The sequence below is a fragment of the Euprymna scolopes genome, chromosome 4, assembly GCF_053919585.1.
Source record: "Euprymna scolopes isolate OS-2025 chromosome 4, ASM5391958v1, whole genome shotgun sequence".
Classification (NCBI taxonomy): Eukaryota; Metazoa; Mollusca; class Cephalopoda; order Sepiida; family Sepiolidae; genus Euprymna; species Euprymna scolopes.
In genome coordinates, this window is record NC_136485.1 from 65,502,116 (window position 1) to 65,526,018 (window position 23,903).

Sequence of the window (23,903 nt, forward strand, 5' to 3'; positions counted from 1 at the left end):
TTTGCCGATGACACCACTCTCTATAACAGATATGAGGGGAAAACAAATGAACACATATCTAAGGAAATGGCAGAAACACTAGAGGATGACCTCCAATCCGTAGTGGAATGGGGACAAAAATGGTTGGTCACATTCAATGCTGCTAAGACTAAGCTTGTTTCCTTCAATAACTACAAGAAACCTTCTCTACCACCAATAGCAATGGCCAAGAACACATTACTTGAAAGTACTTCTTTTAAACTCCTCGGCCTAACGTTTACAGGGAATATGAACTGGAATAGATACATTGAGAGCATTGCCAAGGCTGCTGCAAGGAAGGTTGGCTCCCTCTACCGTGCTAGAAAACTACTTACGCCTGACAGTATCCTATACCTCTATAAGGCAACCATTCGCCCATGTATGGAGTACTGTTGTCACATCTGGGCTGGTGCATCTGCTTCTTGTCTCTCTCTCCTGGACAGAGTTCAAAAGAGAGTCGCCAACCTGATAGGTCCTGAACTGTCATCTAGGCTTCAGTCTCTGTCCCATCGACGAGATGTTGCATCCCTCTGCCTGTTCTACAAATACTTCAATGGTGAATGCTCTGACGAACTGCAAACACTTGTACCTCCCCGACGTAGCTACCCCCGACAAACCCGACAAGCTACTAAGTCTCATCCCTTTACAGTAGAGATCCCTAGGTGCAAGAAAGCCTTTTACTCCAATAGGTTCTTCCCCAGAACTGCGGGTCTTTGGAACTCCCTTCCGGGATTCTGCTTTCCCAACTGCAATGACATGCAGAAGTTCAAGTGTAATGTTAACAAACATCTTTCTACTCATCTCCCTTCATAATGACCCCGCTAATTAAGTCCCTGATAGTAGCCCCCTGCTTCAAAGTGGCACTGTGCCTTGTTTGGGGTGAAAATTGAATTAAAAAAAAAAAAAATTTGTTTCAGTAACTGTTTATCTTTATTTGTTCATATAAATTAATAATTATGTTTTTCTTTTTATATGAAAAAATAATAATGTTTATCCATTTATTTTAGTAACTGTTAATTTTATTTGTTCATTGTTATGGCTCGGAATTAGTCACAATAAAACAGAACAACATGTCAAGACGTGTATTGATAATTGACAAACAAAAGTTCACAGAATGAAAAGAGTGTTTGCCTTCCACCGAGTAAGTGAGGTTAACTACAGAACTAGAGCTCTCCTTGGGATCGTTAAGCGTTCCGGTACATATAGACGGTGGTTGAGTCCATTCAGAAGGTGGCTCCCCCACAACATTTATATAAATTAATATGAATGTTTATCTTTTTATATGAATAAATGATACTTTTTATCGGTTTATTTTAGAAACTGTTAGTGTTCAATTTTATAGCAATTATTAACAATGCTTATATTCATATATGAACGAATGATTATTTTTTATCTATTAATTTCATAAACTGTTAATGTTTACTTGTTTATGTAAATTAATATTAATATGTATCTATTTATATAAAAAATGATAATGTATATCTATGTATTTTAGTAACTGTTAATGTTTATTTGTTTATATAAATTACTAACATTATTTATCATTATCTCTTCTATCTATCTTCTTTTCTTCTATCTTCTTCTATTCTATCTTCTATCTATCTATCTTTTCTTCTATCTTCTTCTTTCTATCTATCTATCTATCTTTTCTTCTATCTTCTTCTATTCTATCTTCTATCTTCTTTCTATTCTATCTATCTTCTTCTATATAAATAAAATGAACTCATTTTTTCCCGTCGGATTTTGACATTAATAGGATTAAAAATCAAGATATTTCATGCAAATATAATATGCACAAACGGCAGAACAATATCTGAGGTGTGTTATAGGCTTATTATTTCTCAAATTCCTCGATAATCTTAGATTTCTATACTTTTTCTGCTGAGAAGTCACGGCCAAACTCGGTTAAGATCAATGGAAGTGGTAAAATATTTTCTCTCTAATAAATTCCTCCTCCCCCTGCCACCACTTAACACCGTTTGGGGATCATTCACAAGGAACAGTTGAGAAGAGAACACCGGTTTGGCTTCGTAGTTCTTTCATGTGAAGTTATTTAAAATCACTAAAGTAAGCTGCAGTGCTCTGTGGCGTAGTGGTTAGCGTGCTGGACAATTCACATTATATTTTCACGTTCGCGCCGACCTACCGTAGTCGTTTTTTTTTTTTTTTTTTTTTCCTAAACAACTGGAATGGACTTTTCTTGGTGGCCGAACTGTTAACGTTGCAGATGTTTTTTTTTTTGTTTTTTTTTCACACTTTATTTTCCTACTTTTACTCATGACTCCGGGTTTGATCCTTCCTACTTACCTACCATAACATTTTTTAAAACTCCCCCCCCCGTCCCGGAAACAAACACTCGGGCAACGCCGGGTACCCCCGCTAGTATATAATAAATGATAATGTTTATCCATTTATTTTAGTAACTGTCTATGTATATTAATATCAATGCTGATATCGGTTTATATTAATTAATATCAATGTGTGTATTATTATTACATATATATTCAATTTGGAATAGGTTATATTTGTTCACATGAATTAATGTTAATGTTCATTTTTTTATATAAATAAATGATAATGTGTGTCGATTTATTTTAGTAATTGTTTATGTCTATTTTTTATATAGATTTATATTAAATTTTATAACTTTATATTAATAAATGATAATATTCATCTATTTATTTTAGTAACTGTTAATCTTTATTTTTTATACACATTTATATTTTTATCAAGAGATGTTAAAATGGGGCGTTCCACATTTTTTGCGCAAGAAACTATGAAAAATGAATTAACCCTGTGTCTCAATAACCTCTTCAAGAACGGCTTTGAAAAAATTTATGGTGTGAAAGACGCAGAAACTCAGATTGGCCTAATACATGTCAGTGAGGGCCAATTATTGTAAAGTTGTAGTAGGAGAATCTTTCATCCCTAAGAATAGACTAATTGTAACTGGCACAACTATTACAATTAAAAATTAGATTTAGAAACTCTTGTGCTTTGCAATCAAAGTAAACCATCGTTTTCGATATGAAACCAGATCCATAGCGTCTTTCCAGCTTCTTCTCGATGCGATCAAATCTTTCTCAATCTTCTGTTTCCAGTTCAGTTTTGCCCCTCCCCCTCTTCTTCTATTTCTTTACAGAATCCATTGAAACACTTGGTTAGCAATTCTTTCTGGGTCCCATCTTGGGGCATGTTCGAGCCAGTCTAGACATTGTTTGCAAGTTATTGATGATACTACCTGCCGTTGGTTAGTGTGGTCTTGAAGTTCTTCATTAGTGGAATCTTTTTAAAGCATTTGGAATCAAACGCGTTTAATTTCATCTCTTTGCTGATTTTAAGATGCAAAGTTTCTCTTCCATAATGCTGTTTGAACAAGACGTAATTAAGATATGATAGTGACTTTTTTATTTCCCAGATCTTGTAAAGTACAGGAAAGACTGATAAAATTGTCGCCCTAAAAAAAACAATACTACAGATTTATTTTTAAGCTTTTATTGAAAAAAAATCAATTCAGGTAACTTGATTACTTAGTAGAGCTGGCATCTATTCAATGTAGCCGCCTTTAGCCTCAATAACCGTCTCGATACGGGTCCGGAGCTGAGGGCATGGTTTTTCCACTAGCGCCGGCGGTAGCTCAGCGAATACTCGGCGATTGGTGGCGATCAGGCTGGCTTTGGTGTTGTGAGAGGTCATGTTGGTGATGTTCTCGGCGTATGACCGAACGAAGTAGTCCAGAGGTTTCATGCCGGTGAAAGAAAGGTTCAACGTCGTAGCACACCTTCTGAAGCCAAGCCTGGGTCTGTTTGGACTTGTGGGCCGGCGCCGAGTCCTGCTGCCACACCCAGGGTCTGCCAAGAGATCACCACACTCTTCAGCACATCCAGGTACACACTGGTGTTGACTTTCAAGCCGACTTCGAAGATGTGAGTGTGCGCATCACTTAAAACCACACCAAAGACCATAACCGTGGCCGGAAATTTTGTTTTCTCAAGCCTAGGCATGTCCCAGCTATTCGTGGCAATTCAGCGATGCATTTTGAGGGTGCTGGTAATTGTACAGTTTTCATAACTTGGATCAGTAGAGAGTGTGAGTTGTACAGCGGCACATCTCCGATCTCGTTCGTTGAACATTGTTTCACTTCCAGACATGATAGAAAGCTATAACTGACCAACTAGTTGATGGTCTGCAACAAAACAAAAACCCCGGTTTTCATCAAACAGAAATGGTATTCGTCTCGTCTTTTCTAGGGCGACAGTTTTATCGTTCTACTCTGTAAATGCTGTTAAAGCCTTACCTATCTTGCACTGAAACTCTTAGTCCATACTGCCTTCCTTGTTTATGGGTTCTCTTACATTTAAATTCTCTCTCTCTCTCTCTCTCTCTCTCTCTCTCTCTCTCTCTCTCTCTCTCTCTCTCTCTCTCTCTCTCTCTCATGTACAGTTGCATTTGATTTCTATTTCTCTTGTTCTATTAAATAAACTCTTTAAAACTAACCCGGCGTCGGCGTGACTCTCGATCAACAAGCGGGGAACAGGACCCAATAATGCGAGCAATGACGAAACCTGGGTTGCAACCAAGATACACGTGTGTATCATGTTATGCACGCTCGACGATAAAACCCTGAAATTGATGAAGGGTGCTTTTTTTCTACAATCGTAACTCGGCGATAAATTCCGCTAACATAAAAATGATCTTTTTCACGTCTTTATTGATCTAGAAAAATCATTTGCCAATATAACAAGAAAACTTATTCTCTGGGCGATGAGGCGTAAACGTTTTCCCGAGCAACTAGTAAAGGCAGTTTCCAGATTCTACTGCAAATCGACCACGGCTACGAGCTTTGCTGTTTTTTTGTTTTTTTTGCTTTTTTTTCTTTTGTGTTTTTTTTTATCTGTGTAGCTGTCGTCATCGTGTGCAACAGAATAAATGTGCTAACATGAGAAAAAACAAACGAAAAGGACAAAAAACATTTTTATGCAAATTTATTCACGCTTCTTCTTTGCAATTGGCTATTATGTAAGTTAAACAAATCATTTTCTTGAAATAAATTGCTGCAATGCATCACGTGACTGGGATTAGTGAGAGAAAAAAAATGCATCACGTGACCGACATTAGTGCGCGAAAAAAAAATGGTGTGATAGACGACAAACATTGCAATATCGTTCAGAGTTTAAAATATGAACTGGTCTACCAGGCGAACACTGTAATCATCTCATTTGTTCTAAGTATTGTGAAATATTCAAATGAGAGAGTTGATATCAATTTCTTTCATGTTTCCTTATAATTTATTTAAAATCCCTTATTTTCCTTATAACCCTCTTTGCTGTGATTCGTTTTTCTGATTTTGTTGTGTTTTTTGGTGCTATTTTCACGGTGTTACGAAATTGAAACGAAATTTATATTAAATTCATAAAATGCACCAGTACGAAACGTGGACCTTATTTTTGTTTTACTTACTCCAAACCTCCAAAAATAACGCCAGGAATGCAATCACCAATATTAAGTACACTTCTCTTTGTAATAGTTCTAAAGTATCTATCAAAAATCTGCAGAAATTATGCCCTCTGTGAAATTGTGTACGCAGGGACTATTGTTATCAGTGCGCCCAATGCGATAAAAGTGAGTACAGCACTTTGAAAGTAAAAGGAAATCGCTTGGCGGGGGAGGGGCTTAAGAGCTAATATGTTTAGGTCAAAGCATCTGATATTTAATGCTAAATATATGATATCTGTCAAAAAAATGACAAATGCCTATGCAACTTTTGTAAGTTTGAAACTTGTTCGAACTCAATCAAATGCAGAAAATGTAATAAATGTTTTCACAAAAAAGTGCTTTAACTTATCGGTTCTATGTATGATAAAAGTAGTTTATTTCATTAGACAACATCCGGTTGAAATCCTATGTGTAAGAAATGAAGTTAATTTTATTAATCACCACTGTTGAAATACTATGTGAAAGAAATGTAGAAAATTTTATCTGAAACATCTGTTGAAATCATATTGTAATAAATGTATATAATTTTATTAGCATCATCTGTTGAAATCCTATGTGTACGAAATGTATTTAATTTTATTTGCAACATCTGTTGAAATCCTATATGTAAGAAATGTAGTTAATTTCGTTAGCAACATCTGTTGAAATCCTGTGAAAGAAGTGTAGAAAATTTCATTAGCATCATCTGTTGAAATCCTATGTGTAAGGAGTGCATATAATTTCATTAGCAACATCTGTTAAAATCCTATGTGTAAGGAGTGTATATAATTTCATTAGCAACATCTGTTAAAATCCTTTGTGCAAGGAGTGTATATAATTTCATTAGCAACATCTGTTGAAATCCTATGTGTAAGGAGTTTATATAATTTCATTAGCAACATCTGTTGAAATCCTATATGTAAGGAGTGTATATAATTTCATTAGCAACATCTGTTGAAATCCTATGAGAAAGGAGTGTATGTAATTTCATTAGCAACATCTGTTGAAATCCTATGTGTAAGAAGTGTATATAATTTCATTAGCATCATCTGTTGAAATCCTATGTGTAAGGAGTGTATATAATTTCATTAGCAACATCTGTTGAAATCCTATGTGTAAGGAGTGTATATAATTTCATTAACAACATCTGTTGAAATCCTATGTGTAAGGAGTGTATGTAATTTCATTAACAACATCTGTTAAAATCCTATGTGTAAGGAGTGTATATAATTTCATTAACATCATCTGTTGAAATCCTATGTGTAAGGAGTGTATATAATTTCATTAACAACATCTGTTGAAATCCTATGTGTAAGGAGTGTATATAATTTCATTAACAACATCTGTTGAAATCCTATGTGTAAGGAGTGTATGTAATTTCATTAACAACATCTGTTGAAATCCTATGTGTAAGGAGTGTATATAATTTCATTAACATCATCTGTTGAAATCCTATGTGTAAGGAGTGTATATAATTTCATTAACAACATCTGTTAAAATCCTATGTGTAAGGAGTGTATATAATTTTATTAACAACATCTGTTGCAATCCTATGTGTAAGGAGTGTATATAATTTCATTAGCAACATCTGTTGAAATCCTATGTGTAAGGAGTGTATATAATTTCATTAACAACATCTGTTGCAATCCTATGTGTAAGGAGTGTATATAATTTCATTTACAACATCTGTTGAAATCCTATGTGTAAGGAGTGTATATAATTTCATTAACAACATCTGTTGAAATCCTATGTGTAAGGAGTGTATGTAATTTCATTAACAACATCTGTTGAAATCCTATGTGTAAGGAGTGTATATAATTTCATTAACAACATCTGTTAAAATCCTATGTGTAAGGAGTGTATATAATTTCATTAACAACATCTGTTGCAATCCTATATGTAAGGAGTGTATATAATTTCATTAACAACATCTGTTAAAATCCTATGTGTAAGGAGTGTATATAATTTCATTAACAACATCTGTTGAAATCCTATGTGTAAGGAGTGTATATAATTTATCAGCAACATCTGTTAAAATCCTATGTGTAAGGAGTGTATATAATTTCATTAACAACATCTGTTGAAATCCTATGTGTAAGGAGTGTATGTAATTTCATTAACAACATCTGTTGAAATCCTATGTGTAAGGAGTGTATATAATTTCATTAACAACATCTGTTGAAATCCTATGTGTAAGGAGTGTATGTAATTTCATTAACAACATCTGTTGAAATCCTATGTGTAAGGAGTGTATATAATTTCATTAACAACATCTGTTGAAATCCTATGTGTAAGGAGTGTATATAATTTCATTAACAACATCTGTTGAAATCCTATGTGTAAGGAGTGTATATAATTTATTAGCAACATCTGTTAAAATCCGACAACCATGCAAACAGAAACTGTTGCAGGTGTCGAAAGAGTCAATAAATTCATTTATCTATGCAATGCAATTGATTACAGTGGGCGAACTGACACGACTATAAGATGAGAGAGTTTTTAGACAGCTTCCTGCATTATTTGAACTATATATTTAGCCTGTTAAAATGGGCAAAAGTTATAGTCCGTTTACTTAGTATTAGTGCTTTATGCTAAATTGATGGTGGTTATGGTATGATTTGGGCTCATTTCTTGCATTAAATACTAATTCATGTGAATCATATTAACTGTGTATGGAACGGATACCATAGTACTTACTTCGTTACGCCTTATTATAACCAACGTTCATATAAAATTTCAGCCAGATTGGCCAGTACTTTCTGAGAAAAAGATGAAACGAATAGACAGACAAAGAGAAATATAGAGCAACGCATGGGTTTCATTTTTTCGTCAGCATAAAACAAGCATATTGGACCTGTACTATTGTATGGCTGCAAAACGTGGTCGACAACAAAACGTCAAAACTGCACGATTCTGACTGCAGGACATCAGATGGAGAAAATGCCCGATTACATCTACAAACGCGTCGTAATACTAGGTTTCAACTGGTATGGACGCACAACCTGTATCAATCATTCAGAACGTTCCAGTGTGACACACATGTTGAAGTTGATAGTCCAAGGATATGCGATAGGCCATTTAAGACATAGAGGGGGCGGTTTAAGATGACGTGATCCTGGCGAACGACACAAGTGAAATGATAACAGACAGAAGTTGTAGGTTATTCATGAAACGTCTGACCTTAGCATAAATATTCCCGATCAATCCGACAATAGATAAAATCCACACCATCCATTGTTGCGTCCATAGATAACAAAAGAAACTTATATTCCAGTAGATACTTCCCTGCTGCGTTTCCCTACTGAACCAAGATGCAGAAGTTTAAATGTAATATGAACAAAGATCTTGTTGCACAACTCCCCACTAATGATTCCCTTATAAATCTGGCCTCTAATTTACAGTAGCCATCAATGTCTCAGTGACAATGTGAGGCGTTGTTTTGGATGAATATTTGTAAAAAGGTAGCCGGAGTTCTCGCACAGATCATCATCAGAGATTGCTCCCTGTTAAAAACCGGTGGTGTTCTCTGGAATCTGGGTGAAAACAAGTCTCCCCAGATTTTCAGTAATCTTCATCTCTTTTGACGACCTTTAAAAATATATTTGAATTATCCCAACAGTCGCTTGCTGTTGATTTCTCGCTGGCAATGACGATCAGTCTTCACTGGAGTTTGGGTTGCAATAAGCCTACCTAACGTCCCAGTCTATTCCACACATATCCAGTGGTGGTCTGGTAAGTGCTTTAACTCTTCGGTCTTTCCACCCTCCTTAACCCTTAAACTATTTGGTGTAGTGTCAGCTGATGCCGGCACTACAAATTTTTCCCCATTTGGGGGGCGGGAAAGGGAGAAAAGGAATATAAATAGCAGGAGAGGATAGGAGGAGAAGGGAATGAGAAGGGGAGGGAGGAAGGGGGAAGTAGTAGTTAGTCTACAACTTCATAGATTCAGTTTTCTTGATTTTATTTCTGTTTTGCTTCCGTTTCATTTTCTATATGCTCGGTTGGCGATTGTCATTCTTGTAGATTAAGTTCTGCATTCGAAGGTTTTCTTTAAGAGTTCAGTTGTTTTTGGCAATACTGTCCGTTGCATAGTTTGAACCTCCCTTTGATTCCGATTTCTCCTAGTGTTGTTTCCAATTATTTGGAGAATGTTCCTAATGTTTCTCTTATTGATATTATGTTGATTCTCTTCAGATTCTATATTCCTTTTAGTTCTCCTGCAAATTCCGCATATTTGTTTAGTTTTTCTGTCTCTTTGCTCTTCACCCTATGTCTGCTGGAACGGCAAAATCTACAATTAAACAGGTTTATTCTTTCTTGTTTATTATTATGACGTTCGGTTTCTGGCTTGTATGGGTGTATGTGTTTGTATGTCTGTATCTCAAATGATTTTGTGGTTTTCATTTCCCGATACACTCTCCAACTTGTGTTTCAACCATTTGTCTGCGTTTTCGAGATGTCTGTAGAGCATGTAAAGCACTCAGTGTACTACCTTCCTCATACGGTCGTTCCTGTCCTTATATTTTTTGGAGGGGGGGACTAATTTGCTACATTCGCTTATTATTATGTGGTTTATTGTTTCGTCTTTTGTCCACAAAGTATATATTTACTATTTTCCTGCGTTTATCTTTAATGTGATTCGTTCTAATCGCGTTTTAAGCAGCTGTCAGTAAAGATTCTGTTTATCTGTTCATGTGTCCTTTCATTCAGGTGTTTACATGATTTTCTTCTTTTGTCATTCTTATGAATCGTCCATGTAGCGCTTTCTTTTCCCACTTTTCTTTTTGTATTTTTGTTTTTGGTTTCATTATATTCTGTATTGTTTTGTCCTGACCTGGCTGTGCTGATCAATCTTTTTGTCTTTTGTTTCATGTACATTTCCAACTTTTTTTTCTTTCTACATTGTTTTCTACAGTTATTAATCCTCTTCTGTCGGTATTATCCTTTGGGTGTAATGCATTGTGCATTGTCATTAATTCTCTAGTCCTCTGATCAAGATGCTTAAGTTCCTATTTGGTGCAGCCTATGAATGGTTTAGAGTATCTTATTAGCGATACTGCACAGGTGTTTATTCTTTTAATTAGATTTCTACCGTATAGATTTGTTTCTAAGAATTTTCTTATTCTTCTCAGGCACTCTTTTCTAATCTTATCTTTGATTTCTTTCGATTTAGTAGTGTCTGCTTCGAGGACATCCAAATATCTGTAAGGGTCATCTTCACCAAGCTCCCTAATCTCCTCTTGCTTTGGCAGTTTAATACTCTCTGATGTCTATCGTTTTCCCTTTTTCATCTCCAGTAGTGCACACTTTTCCATCCTTAATTCCATTGTAATGTCCTGACTGAATATTTTAGTTGTGTTTATTAGCTTTTCTATGTCTATTTATTTATTTGCAAACAGCTTCAGGTCATTCATATACATGAGATGGTTTATTCTTTGTTCTGCACATGTAAACATATTCGGCATTACATTTTCTATGTAGTTCAGTAGCATCATGGCTATGATAAACAGTAGTTACGACATTATTATTATTATTAGTAGTAGTAGTAGTAGTAGTAGTAGTAGTAGTAGTAGTAGTAGTAACGTATCAGTCTCGGCTGATACACTACAAAACATCTGTGAATAGTCAAGAAAAATGGAATGACCGAGGAGGGAGAGTACTAAGCAGACCTCCGCTGGAATATTACTGGAACTTTGGGGAGACTTATTGTCACTCAAATCCTGGTGAAAACCAGTGGTAAGCGACTGTTGCGATAATGCAGTCATTTGCAAAAGATATCAAAAGATGTCGAGAGTAATGGAAATCTGCAAAAATCTGTTGTCACTCAGATTCCAGGTAACACTATCAGTTATTATCAGTGTGTAATCTCTGATGATGACCTTTGTGACAGCTCCTAATTTCCCCAATCTGCAATGTGTCTTGATTAGGACAACGTCGGCTAATACTCATTAGTAACTCGTGTAATTTCCGTTATTACCGCGGTTTACGATTTTGTGTTTGGTTTATAAGCTCGGTGCTGATTGGTGCAAGCATTTAACTTACTTTCTAGCTTATCTAGGCAAGCTGATAGAAATTGATAAAAAGAATAAAGACATAGTTTACTTTTTCTTTCAGGAGACCAACGTGAGCTGACCCCTTTTACGACACTTTTTTTCAATATCAATCTTTTCAAAATTCAACCAAACACCCCCGAGCTATCAGGAGTTCAACAAGAAGCACCATGGACTCAATATGGCTACACACGCGCGCGCGCACACGCGCATACCTACCTACATGGTCCTGACTTCAACACCGGTGTACGGTACGCATTCTTCATAAATAATCGTTTTCTTTTCTTATAAACAGGACCGTTATCTTCACCTTTAGTCCATTGTTGTTGACAAATGTTTATAAAAAGGATTTCTGCATACCTGTTGGCTACCCGGTGAAGACTATGAAAAATCAATCCTGATGTTATTAGCAGTTTTTCTTTGTTTGTTTGTTTTTTGGGGTTTTTTTTTCAAATTATCAAACTAATATCAAACTATAAATGAAAACGAGGTGGACTGAACCATATTTTTTCAATTCAAATAAATACCAATTTTATATAAATTACAGTTACAATATTTTTTTCGTTTACTTATTTTTAAAACAAATGCAAGTTTAGAAAAATGAAAAAAAAATACGCTTGTTACATTTTACTAGATTTTATAATATATTTTATAAATATATATTTACTATAAAAGTTCACACAAAAACTATGTGTTGCTTCTATATTGAACGAAGGAATCTAAATATTGAATTTCAACTAAAACAAATAATACCTACTATACTGTCATGTCGCAAGTAGTAACATATCCAAAAATTACGAAAAACGATGAGGTAAGAAAATAATTATTAATGAAAAAAGAAATTTTCGAAACGAAGCAAAATCACTATATTATGCTTACTAACAAGAGATCAGTTGACAGGGGAGATAGTTAAGTATTGTTACTTACGTCATGTGACGAACGTAATTCAAAATGTCGAACAAATTTTGTTCCCCATATAAACTTAATCGAAAACTGTTTTCCATTAATAATTATTTTTCTACCTTATCATTTTCTGTAATTTTTGATATGTTACTATTTGCGACGGGGGTACGAAGGTATCGTTTTACTTGAAATGCAATATTTCGATTTGCGAATTTCGTTTGTTCCCTATAGAAGCCCCAACTATTTTTATATAAAGTTAAAAAAATATTTCAAAGTGAGAAATGGAAAAAGGCCCTCGTTTAATTTTACTATTTGAAAAAAATCTTACAGTAAAAAACATTTTCAAGGTAAAAATAAAATATATTTATTATTATTCTATGAAAAAAAAAACTTGCAGTAAAAAACATTTTCAAAGTAAAAATAAAATATATTTATTATTATATGAAAAAAATTGCAGTAAAAACATTTTCAAAGTAAAAATAAAGTATATTTATTATTATTATTATTATTATTATTATTATTATTATTATTATTATTATTATTATTATTATTATATGAAAAAAAATTGCAATAAAAAACATTTTCAAAGTAAAAATAAAATATATTTATTATTATTATTATTATTATTATTATTATTATTATTATTATATGAAAAAAAATTGCAGTAAAAACATTTTCAAAGTAAAAATAAAATATATTTTTTATTATTATTATTATTATTATTATTATTATTATTATTATTATTATTATTATATGAAAAAAAATTGCAGTAAAAAACATTTTCAAAGTAAAAATAAAATATATTTATTATTATTATTATTATTATTATTATTATTATTATTATTATTATTATTATTATTATTATTATATGAAAAAAATTGCAGTAAAAAACATTTTCAAAGTAAAAATAGAATATATTTATTATTATTATTATTATTATTATTATTATTATTATTATTATTATATGAAAAAAAATGCAGTAAAAAACATTTTCAAAGTAAAAATAAAATATAATTATTATTATTATTATATGAAAAAAATTATTATTATATTAAAAAATCTCATTTCATTATACTATTGGAAACCAACACTTTTATGGAAATCGCTTGAGGCAAGGCATGAAGCTACTTGATGTAAGGAGCTAACAAGAACGGGAGCTGATTATTGCAAGGACAGGAGATGCCTAGCGACCTTTGTCTTGAAAAGACCAAGGCTATATGTAAAGGGAAAACACTGAGCAGGAAGATATATCCACAATCTTGTAGTCCTTGGAAAGAAACTACTGGAGTAGGAAGCTGTATTACAATGAGGTATCAAAACAGCGAATTGCCGGAGACCATTAAACCAACGAGTCAAACGAGCTGGAACAAAGGAAGCAGGAAATAGATCAGACAATTCTGAAGGACACATGAAATAATAGTATTTGTAGAAAACGCTGAGACTAGCAACATTATGTCCGTGAGAGAGAGGTTTCAGTAAAGAAGAAAGTGTGACACCAATCAAATTATCGATACGTTTCTGCAATTTATCAAGAATCTTCAAATAGGACATAGATTCACCAACCCAAATATGACAACAGTACTCTATATATGGTCTGATAGCAGATTTGTAAAGATAGAGAATAGCATCGAGTGTGAAAAGGTGTTTTTACGAGAAGTAGAAAGAGCAATAGATTTAATATATGAACTCCAAGAAAAATTTGATGAGAAAGAAAAAGCTATAGAGTCGATTTCTCATCGAGAACAGAGCCATCCATAAGAATGTCTGGAAGAAAAGGAACACACTTGCGAGTGAAGGACAATAGCTGAGTTTTCACAGGATGAAACGAAGGAAGCCATTTATTACCCCAATCCATAACTGAACCCAAATCAACTTCTAGCTCAGCTGCATATTTTAACTGATTTGAGGAAGATTGGCGAGAAGCAAAACCAGAATAAAAAGTGGTGTTTTCAGCATAAATGTTAATTTTCTGAATAACATTCTCAGGAAGGTCATTTATGCAGAGAAGAAAGTGTTAGACCTAGAATAGAGTTGTGAGGACACATCGGTATTGATAGGAAAAATAAAATGAAGATACTACCTAAAAAGTTATTCGCAATCTTCGATTAGAAAAAGACGGAACAATGTTAAGAATTTTACCACCGATACCTTCGTTCAGTCTTGAAAGACAAAGGATATCCTCTATAGGAGCAGTTGCGCGTGTAATTGTGGGGCAAATGTTGCGCAATCCTCAACCACATCCTTTCTCAATCGGCAGTGTTTGAGTCCAGTGACAAAGAGAACCCAAGACGACTGGAAACAATGCCGAGATAAGCGGAGAGCACATACAGCACCTGGAAGTCCCAAATGGTCACCCATTTAGTACTGACCAGGTTCAACATTGCTTAACTTCGGTGATCCAGCAGGAAACGGTTGTGTCAACGTAATTATGCTGTACTTTATCACAATACCGATGTTTATGTAGAAGACCAGAATGCCACATTCTGTCGAATGTCTTTGCATTGTTAAGCGCAATAACTGAATTATCCATTCAGTTATAATATTTAATAGATTAGTTGTTGAACGAAAACCATGAAAGCCATACTGAACATCACTATGAACCCAGATTTTCTAAAAAATGAACAAGCTTTGTAGTAAAAAAAAACAATTTTAAAAGGGGATTTTTCTGAATATTCACCGGGCATCTGGCACGTTTGCAGAAATCCATTTCCAATCGTTTATTAACAACGTGGGTATTAAAGTTTAGCAGGACATTCGTCCTTTCTTCGGAAAAACAAAACATTTTTCTCTTCTCTATTAATAGAACATTCATTTAACACCACGTAGACTTTTTAAACTTTTTTCTTAATCCATTCTGTTACGTTCATGTGTTAGTAGCAGAATGAAGACGAAACAGAACTAAGTGTAACTGCAGCTTTATTGAGCGCCCATCTTACAATCAGAAGTCCTCCTCTTTTCATAGGAGAATTATGTAGAAAACAGGAAGAGGGCTAGAGAGAACAGCGGTGGGGGTTTGGTAATACGTAACATCTCCCCCCTTCCCCGTCAGGGAGGGTGTTTGTTCATTTTGTTTTCTTCTTAGGTGGAAAAAGTTTTGAATATCAACATGGGGTAGGGTGATTGCTCATTCGTTGTAGCGTGCAGGTACTGAACGCATAGTCAGCTGTTGGTTGTCATTCCTTTCATAAATGCTTTCTTCAGCCGACTCGTTTTTCGTTTTCCTGTGTAATCCTTTCTTTTTGTAGTGTGGGTTTGTCAGACTGCATTTGGGACTGAGGGGGAGCATCAGCTGTGCGTGTAGTCTGATGGTGTCTTTGGAAGGAGTGTTTTGACTCGGGCATTTTGCGCAGGAATCGCCTGTTTCGGCAGTATAGTTGTCCGTGTCTTGTGTTGAAAGAAGGCATAATTGAACCTTCGATATCTCCGTGGCGAGCGCAGGTTCTTGTAACTTCGAATGAGAATCATAAGAAAAGAATGGTAGTCGACTACAGCGATACCATCAATAGATTCACGGAACTAGACGCTTACCCAATGCCTAATATCAATAAGATGGTAGACGACATCGCTCAATATAACATCTTCTCTACTCTCGACCTTTCTAAAAGGCAATTCTTTACTTACTGATACTATTCACTTCAATTTTATTAACTCTAGAAAAAAAAAATAATGGATCGAATCTTACGTCCCGACAGATTCGAGGTGGAACCTACATGCCCTAATTCCGAAAAATCCTATAGGCATTGGAAATTAACCCTCCAGAATTATATCCGCTCACATAATAACGGATTAATCGAAAACACTTCAGATAATTTCTTTGCCTTGATCAATTGTATTTCAGCCTCTGTTTTCGATTTAATAAGCGATAAAACCGACTACGATAGTGCATTAAGAACATTGGACGCCGCTTATTTAAAACCTGAAAATATTGTTTATAATAGATATCGATTGATGACGACGAAGCAACAAACAACACAAAATATAGATGCCTTCATACTACAATTGGAAATGCTTGCCAAAACATGTAACTTCAAAGCGGTTTCTGCTGAAGAAAACAAAAATCAATACATTCGGGAAGCTTTCATCGGCGGAATTTCTTCTTCGTCCATCCGACAACGACTGTTAGAAAAACCCATCCTGACTTTACAAGATACATATGCCACGGCCAGATCTCTTGAACAAGCAGAAAAGCATTCGATAAGCTACGCAAATAACTTTACTGTAGCCGCTACAAATAATCCTTCGGGCTACAATCGTATAGCTGTGACTAAAGAAAATATGCATCCAAAAGGGGTTTGTTTTTTTTGTGGAAAATCACGTCATCCTCGATATTTATGTCCTGCACGAAACGCCGAATGTAAAAAATGCAAAAAAAATGGTCATTGGGCTAAAGTGTGTAAATCTTCTATTTCTAACACTCATACTGCTGTTCTTTATGACGACTCTGACTACCCCTCACCTTCTCTATCCTGACTAGGAACTAACTCCAAAGATGTCACATTCACTCAATGCCAAATTAACGGGCACTTCGTGAACGCTATGGTGGACTCCGGCAGTGTAAAAACATTCATTAATGAAAATACTGCTAAAAAACTTAAACTCTTCACAATACCTAAAAACAAAACTATAGCTCTGGCTGCTTCCGATCAACATGCTAAAATAACTGGCGAAGCTGTCGTGGATTTAATACTGAAAGATAAAACCCATTCTGGAATAACAATTGAAATCATTGAAAACCTTTTCATTGATTTAATAATCGGAAAAGATATTTTAAAAAAATATAAAAAAGTAACACTTAAATTCGACGGTCCTAGAGACAAACTTATAATTGGAGCTATAAACACGAATATTTTTTTTCCTACCATAAACGTTCCACCCCCTCCTCTCTTTTCTAATCTTTCTCCTCATACTACTCCTATTGCGACAAAATCCCGACGTTACACTTTTGCCGCCAACAAATTCATAAAAGAAGAGACTGCTAGAATGTTGAAAGAAGGCATAATTGAACCTTCGATATCTCCGTGGCGAGCGCAGGTTCTTGTAACTTCGAATGAGAATCATAAGAAAAGAATGGTAGTCGACTACAGCGATACCATCAATAGATTCACGGAACTAGACGCTTACCCAATGCCTAATATCAATAAGATGGTAGACGACATCGCTCAATATAACATCTTCTCTACTCTCGACCTTTCTAAAAGGCAATTCTTTACTTACTGATACTATTCACTTCAATCATTCGTTTTCGGACTGTTGCTTCCCTCCAATCTCTTGTGTATGGATTGGATGGCTGGGCTCGAACATTGTAACGGACGAAAATTGAGGACTATTGTCGGCTGTCAATACCTCTCGAATTCCATGGCGCTTTCACGCTTATGATGTGGGTGTATCCAGTTTGACAATTTCAAAGAAATTGCTATGTCTTTCCACTGTGATCAGATAGCTGTTCCCTCTCTATGATAGGAGGTCCGCTGCTACTTGTTGCTGAGGTCTTGCCGGCACTGGTGTTATGATTTGTGCTTTTGCTAGCTGGCGTCTAACATAGGTTGCGCAGGTGCCACAGACTTCAATGTATTGTCTAATCTTTTTAGACATTCCTTGCCAAAATATGAGATCCCTCGTTCTTCGCAGACATGTATTTATGCCTAGGTGGCCGACATGTGCTTTTTGTTTTATCTCGGTCCGCAAAGCATGCAGTATGACTATTCTCTGACCTCGCGGTATTAGTTCATCTTGTACAGTGATTTCATTTCTGTAATTGATCGAGTTAGGCAGGCTTTCCTTATCATTTGGACTCCCTTTATCGATTACTTCTGCCAGTGCTCTCACGTTTGAGTCCTCAACTGTCTTTTGGCGAAACTCTGCGAGCTTGTGGTCTTGTCTCGGTTGCATTGTCAGATTATTCACTGATATTATTTTTTCAAACACTGGCATGGTGCTCGTGTCAGCGTATCTGCTAATGGGATATCTTTCCTTGGCTTGTATGCGTAGTTATATTGCTGGACTCTTAGCAGAAGGTTCTGTAACCGTTTTGGTGCCTTTGATAGGGGCTTTTTGCTGATTGAGACGAGGTGGTTGTGGTCAGTAAACACTACCACTTCTATTCCGTGAATATAGTTGTGAATTTTTCTAGGCCATATACAACTGCCAGCATCTCTCTCAATTTTAGCATATCTTTGTGCGGCATCAAATAGGGATCTACTTGCAAATGCAACTGGTTTGTTCAACCTGTGTTAGTGCTGCTCCCAACCCATACTCACATGCATCATTCTCGAGTTTTTTGTCGTAGTACGTAAGGATGGGTGAATTTGTGATTGCTTCTTTTACAGTGTTGAAAGCTGCTCGTTGATAAACTGACCATGTCCACCGAACATCTTTTTTGGTCAGGTTCTGGGGGGGGTATCATTTTTGCAAGATTTGGAATAAATTTGTCATGCCTAGAAACCTGCGGAGAGCTCCAATGTTTCCTGGTGCTGGCATATCAGTGATAGCCCTCACTTTTTCTGGATCGACTCCAATGCCATCTCTGGTGATAAAAGTGATCGCGTTTGATCCAGTCTCTAGTTCTTCTGGGTTAAGTTTTACTCCTGTTGTTTGACATTTCTGGAATAGGTTGTGGAGCCGCCTGTCATGTGCTTCTTGATCTTTCCCAGATCATCTACAATAATGACAACTCCCTAAATGTCTTGAAATTGTTCATTCAGTTTTCTTTGGAATATCTCTGCTGAGGAGTTCAGGCCAAATGGTAACTGACACCAATAGTATCGGCCAAAGCATGTCTGAAAGGTGGTCAGGTCACTGGGTGCATCATCGAACTCAACATGCCAATATCCTGATGAGAGGTTCACTTTCGTGAATATTTTTGTATCTCTTATGTCATGAAGGACATCCTCGAGAATTGGTATGGTATAGTACTCTCGTATGAGTGCTTTGTTGAGCTTGTGATGATCCAGGCATATTCTCGTTGTCCTATTTTTTCTTTCTTGTGATAACTAGTTGATTAACCCATAAAGTGGGGTTTTCTACTGATTTAGTTAGTCCTAATTTGGTTAGTCGACTTAACTCTTTTTTCAGTTCATAACGTATGGCTATAGGTATTCTCTGATTGGGCATTACAGCTGGTATTGCATCTGGCTGGAGTTGGAGAGTGACAACACCCGGCAGTTTGTTGAGTTGATCATCAAACACCTCCTTATAGTTTTTCTCTGTGTTGACTGCTGCGACACGGTGGAAATTCTTCTGTTTTATCTCCACAAGGCATATTTGTATGCTCGCCCGCAGGCCAAGCAGTGGTTGGCAGTCATCTTCATCTTTGAAAATTACAAATTCTACTGCGTATGTTTGCTGTATTTTGGTTTATTTTTATTTTTCTTCTGCGTACACCGAGTGGTTTCATCAGAGATTTGTTCCACATTGATAAAACCTCTTTATAGGGTTTCATCCTCTTGACAAACTTTTCAGGGGGAGTATTAATAGATGACCTTGTGTCAATCACAACTTTTTTATTCAAAAGCATAACACATTTGGCCTCTTTTGCCTGTTTTGTCTTTGGGGGTTTTATCGCATTCATCCCGTGGGCGAATTCTTCATCCTTCTCTGATGATGATGGGTCTAGTTGATGTGCTCGTGGTAGAGGTGCAACACACTTCTTGCTTTCATTTGTTCGTGTGTTGTGTCTCTGTTTTCGCGTCGTTCTGTGTTTTTTGGGACAATTGGACTCAAAGTGTCCCTTCTCGTGGCATGCATGGCACAGTTTGTCATGGGCTAGGCATCAGTTGCATTTGGGTGCGTGTGTGTCGCCAAAAAATAGGCATTTTCTTTTGAAGACTGGCTTGTTCACTCGATTGGTTTCATGTACCCGCATCACCTTGGCTAGCTCTAGTTCTTATCTTTGACTGTGTGTAGAGGCTATTGAGGCTATTGAGGCTATCTGCATATGTCTACATTCTTCTGTGGAGTAAAGTTCTTTGTTTTTAGCAGATCCTGCTTAGTTAAATGGTCACGAACACCTTCTACAATCTAGTCTCGCAGAAGTGAGTCACTGCATCGAGCGCAGAAATTGCACGCCTTCGACAGTATTCTTAAATCATTGTAGAACTTGTCAAAGGCCACTCCTTGGTCTCGTTTACTTTGACGGAATGCAAATCTATCATAAGTTTCGTTGAGAATTCTGACGGAATACTCCTCCACTGCTTGTAGTATGTCCTCCACAGTCCGCTCAGTCTCCGTGGTGTCAAACTGCATGCCCTGGTATATTTTCATGACGTCATCGACCAAGCAGTTGAATTTCTCATATTTATGGTCCAGACCTGTCAGCAACGAGTAGTTGGACCATCGTTTATATATTAAATATTTATAAATATGAGTCGTTATGGGCTTGATGTATAAGCTGGACATATGGTCAGTCAAGGAGATGGTATTAGTTGCAGTAGTTATATTCTCTTCGGCGAACATCGCTGTGAGACAAACGTGTTCTGTTTTAGAAATTAATCAATACATAGACAGAAAAAAGTTTAGGCAAGAATCACTTGCGACAGCAACTCGATAATAATAATAATAATAATAATAATAATAATAATAATAATAATAATAATAATAATAATAATAATAATAAGGAAAACTGGAAACGACAGAAGGCATGGAACTACCCAACCAAACAGAAATGAGGGTACTAGGGGAACAAGACGACTATAAATACTTGGGAATTCTGGAAGCGAACACCATCAAAGTAACAGAAATGAAAGAGAAAATTGGAAAGAAATACCTCAGGAGAACAAGAAAACTCCTGGAAACGAAATTATATAGCAGAAACCTAATAAAATAATAAAAGGTATAAATACATGGGCAGTATCACTAGTAAGATACTCTGGACCATTTATAAGGTGGACTAAAGAAGAACTCAGACAACTCGACCAGAAAACCAGGAAACTCATGACCATGCATAATGCACTACACCCAAAGGACGATACTGACAGACTACGTGAAAAGGAAAGACGGCGGGAGAGGACTGATCTGTATAGAAGACTGTATGAAGGATACGAAAAAAGAACTAGAAAAATACATAATGCAAAACACTGAAAGGATAAGTATGGCGGCGAGAGACACGGAAAAAAACAACAAAACAGAAAACAGAGAGACAAACGACAAAACGACAAAACGAGAAAATAGAAATGGGAAGAGAAACAACTCCACGGAAGATTCATAAGAATGACAAAAGATGAGAATAACGAAAACACCTGGACATGGATGCGAAAAGAACATATAAACCGAGAAACTGAATCTCTGATAACTGCAGCACAAGATAACTCGATAAGAACCAACCATATCAAAGCAAGGATCGATAAAACATAAGAAAACAGCAAATGCAGACTATGTGGACAGAGAGACGAAACGATAAACCATATAGTAAGTGAATGCAGCAAACTGGCCCCAAAGGAATACAAAAACAGGCATGACCAAGTGGGGAGGGCGATGCACTGGGAATTATGCAAACGACTGCATTTTGAGCGTACAGACAAATGGTACAAGCATAAACCCGCAACAGCACTCGAACACGAGAACCACAAAATCCTATGGGACATGGACATACAGACGGACAAACCCATCCAAGCAAGAAGACCAGATGTCGTAATAATTAACAAGAAATAAAAATCCTGTCAAACCGTAGACTTTGCAGTCCCAGCTGACCACAGGGTGAGTATGAAAGAAAAAGAGAAACGAAGCAAATACACAGAACTAGCCAGAGAGTTAAAAGGGATCTGGATGATGAAGAAAATCAAAATAGTACCGATAATAGTAGCACTAGGAACAATTCCGAAAAACTTCGAAAAAATAATGGCAGAAATTGAAATCAGAGGAATAACTGCAAAAATACAACGCCTAACGATAATGAAAACGGCTGAAATATTAAGGAAACCCCTAGAATGTGGGGAATAACACAAGACAATATAATAAAGAAGCGTTATAGGGAATGAAGAACGCCGAAGCTGCATATCAACAAGTTCTACACCACCATCATTCATCCATTGTCTCATCACCGTTCCCCCCAATAGAAAAGTGATACCAAAGAGCCGAGAAGGGTCAAGGAGGATTGAAAGACAAAGGAGAGAGCGCTGGCCAGACCTCCGCTGGACAAGCGCGAAGAGAACTGGGATCGTGAGGAGGCTTAGTGCCACTCAAATTCTAGTATAAACCAATGGCCACTACCAGCGAGAAATCAATGGTATGCGGCTGTTGCGATGACGCAAATTTATTTGAAAATGCTATCGAAGGAGGTGGAGAGAGCTGGACGTCTGGGGAGACTTGTTGTCACTCTGCTTCCAGAGAAGACCACAGGTCTCCAAACCGACCGTTTGTTGACTTGTGTGAAAGCTCCATGTGAGCCAATAATAATAATAATAATAGGCTGTAGAAATCAGCGGGGAATGCGAGGTGATGGTACGCTATTAATATATCCACATGAGAGCGACCGAGAGATGAAAATAAAAACATAACAGAAGTTAAAACCGAAAGAAATGCTGCTTACACGTTATTTGACGATCTGTCATTCTTCTTGGATGGTACGAATTCCGTAAACGTGTTGCCGCCATGTTACGTTCATGGGTTAGTATTAGAATGAAGATGACGCAGAACTAAGTGTAATCGCGGCTTTATTGAGCGGTCATCTTACAATGAGAAGTGCTCCTCTTTTTACAGGAGAGTTATGTAGAAAAGCCATTAGTGTAGGTTTGGTTATAAGTAACACATTCTTCTTTTACATTTACCTTAACGAAGATGTGCAATAAAATTGTATTTTACAATATCCTTTCCTTTTTGAAATCTATTTACACCGTCTTCTCTTCAACCTCCTTTTTGTTTGTTTTTGTAGAGTTGAATGTAATAAGCAAAGAAGAAAGCGCCCACGTGTGTGTGTGTGCATTATGTGGCTATACGACTTACCTGCAGATGGAATTTCGGAGAGAGATTAAAGATGGCGACTGTGGCTTTATAAGGTGTAGTCTCGTGGAAGCGCACGAGACCACACCGCCCACTACACACATATGCAAATGGATGGAGTCAGTTTTTTTAATAAAATGCCTGTTAGCAGAGGTGAGGGGGAGGGAACGTGTACTGGAAGTTGAGAGAAAAAGTTGACAGTGACGAATTCTAGCTGAACTTTTTGTTTATTTATTTATTTATTTTCATTTATTTATTTATTTTTATTCATTTATTTATTTTTATTTATTTATTTATTTTTATTTATTTATTTATTTCATTCATTTATTTATTTTTATTCATTTATTTATTTATTTTTATTCATTTATTTATTTATTTATTTGCTATTTACCAGACCATTTAACTGCAGTTTTTTTTTTAATGTTTTTATACCCTCAACTCCGTTCTTTTACGATACTTTATATCTATTTTGTTTCCGTTTTTTTTTTTTTTTTTTAATATTACTTTTTCTCATCGAATTCTTGG